The sequence below is a fragment of the Penaeus japonicus genome, unplaced genomic scaffold (genome assembly GCF_977035675.1).
Source record: "Penaeus japonicus unplaced genomic scaffold, GWHDUDI00000001_assembly GWHDUDI00000023, whole genome shotgun sequence".
Lineage (NCBI taxonomy): Eukaryota > Metazoa > Arthropoda > Malacostraca > Decapoda > Penaeidae > Penaeus > Penaeus japonicus.
Genome location: NW_028234425.1, coordinates 10,552,232 through 10,554,731, shown reverse-complemented (window position 1 = coordinate 10,554,731; position 2,500 = coordinate 10,552,232). Strand labels below are relative to the sequence as shown.

The 2,500-nt window shown below is 37.0% G+C and overlaps 1 protein-coding gene across 3 annotated transcripts in view; it reads left to right on the top strand.

The window, feature by feature from the left end:
- The window catches only part of LPCAT (lysophosphatidylcholine acyltransferase), a 74,455-nt gene that overhangs the window by 61,239 nt on the left and 10,716 nt on the right, over positions 1 to 2,500 (top strand). The gene's annotated exons all lie outside the window — the stretch shown is intronic.

Below are 2,500 nucleotides of genomic sequence, written 5' to 3'. Positions count from 1 at the left end.
GGCTTACAGTAGCTGGGTTGCTGAAATGCTGAAGTGATCATAACAATAGGAACCAGAGGTCTTTGTATATACTAATAACTCAGGTCATGACATAAGTGTTCAATTGTGTGCGTGTGTGCAATGTGTTTGTAAGTGAGGACTGCAAAGTCAACTTTTACAAACAGCAGTACAAAATCAGTGAAAAATCACTTAATTGCACTGTTGTACTGTTATATAAGAATTGTTAATATGTTGAGAATGGAGCACCTTCATAGAGACAATGTTTATAAAGATCCCTTCATTATCCATTAGCCTTTATGCACAGTTGACTCTGCAGGTTGTGTCTCGAGTGCTCTTGGGAAGTGTTGAAAAATAATCCAGAATGGGAAGGATGTGTGTCAGAATAATTAGGATGAAATAACAAAATTGTCCTAAAGATAAAAAGGGAATACCAAACAGACCCAAGTTGATGAATGTTCCTTATGATTTTATTTTTTTATTTATTTATTTTTTTTTTTTTTCTCTCTCTCTCTCTCTCTAAGAGTCATAAAGTAACAAAGTGCTCCAGAAAATGTAAAAGCAAATGTTCCCATTTGATTGGGTCTTTTTACCATTATTATTTGCTTGTTTATATTATTTTTCATATTAAGACAATGCCTTCATGTGTTACCCTCAGTTTTGCTCTTTGTCCTTTGGGTGGAATAGAAAGGGATTACCATGCTGTCAGACTCTTCAGATAGTCAATTTTATGTATTTGAAAATTATGTGAACGTGTTATGTCACCTTCTTGCTAAGTGTACCTGTAAAAAGGTTAGCAATTTTGGGTCTCAAGTGTTTTGAAAGTAGACAAGTGTTTGTAGTTGTTTGAGATTTAAACAATTTAGAATGTCAGACTTTTTTCTTCTTACAGTTTCTCATGATATAAGTCGTAATCCAAAGCCTACAAATTAAAATGAAAAGCTGTTAGGGCACACGTTACAGTGATGCATATCATGTGCTCACCCACATATTCTTCCACATATAGGCACACATATATTTTGTTTTTTCATATATATGTGTATATATATATATATATATATATATATATATATATATATATATATATATATATAATTATATATATGTATGTGTGTGTTTGTGTCTCTTTGTGTCTGTGTGCGTGTGCATGCGTGCATGTATGAGAGAGAGAGAGAGAGTGTGTGTGTGTGTGTGTGTGTGTGTGTGTGTGTGTGTGTGTGTGTGTGTGTGTGTGTGTGTGTGTGTGTGTGTGTGTGTGTGTGTGTGTGTATGTGTGTGTGTGTGTGTGTGTGTGTATATATGTGTATGTGTGTGTGTGTGTGTGTGTGTGTGTGTGTGTGTGTGTGTGTGTGTGTATGTGTATGTATGTGTGTGTGTGTGTGTGTGTTTGTGTGAGAGTAAGAGTGTGTGTGTGTGTGTGTGTGTGTGTGTGTGTGTGTAAGAGAGAGAGAGAGGGGAGGGGGAGTGTGTGGGGGTGAGAGTATTGGTGCTGGTGTGGGTGTGGGTGAGGGCAGTAGGGTGGTAGGGTGGTAGGGTGGGTGTGCATACTTCAGCATATTGTTGAGTGATTTATGTATACATGTTTGTGTGTGTGTGCCTGTGTCTATGTCTATGTCTATGTGTGAAAGGGTTCTCAAATTTATGCATATATACATGTAGTTCCTCTGTGTGTTTGTATACATATTTGTGTGTGTTTGTATATACATGTGTGTGTATGTATGTATGCATGCATGCGTATGTGTAGTGTGTGTTGGGGTTTCATGAATTTATGCAGTGTGGGTGTAGGTGTGTAGGTGCATAGGTGCACAGGTGCACATGTGTGTAAGGATATGTGTATGCCTTTATACATGATGATGTGTGATTTGGGCATGTACTGTATAAAGATGAGCATTTCTGCATGTGTATATGTATACAGTACATGTGTGCTTATATGCTTTATGATTACACACACACATACACACACACACACACACACACACACACACACACACACACACACACACACACACACACACACACACACACACACACACACACACACACACACACAACATATACACCACACACACACAACATATACACCACACACACACAACATATACACCACACACACACCACATACACCACACACACACACCACATGCACCACACACACACCACATGCACCACACATACACTACACACACTCCACATACACACCACACACACACACCACATACCACATACCATACACACACCACATACCACATGCCACACACACAAACCACATACCACATACACAGAAATGAATAGATGAATAGATAGATAAATATGAATAATAAACGAATAAAGATTATTAATGAATAAATAAATATAAATAACAAGTATTGATTGAAGGCTGATATGATTAAATACACATACTCATACCTGTATAAACATTGCACACATGTTTTTTGTATATCAAATTACCAACATTTTAAAATAGTAGTATTTGATCAAATAAGAACAGTAGTTGTGTCAAGAT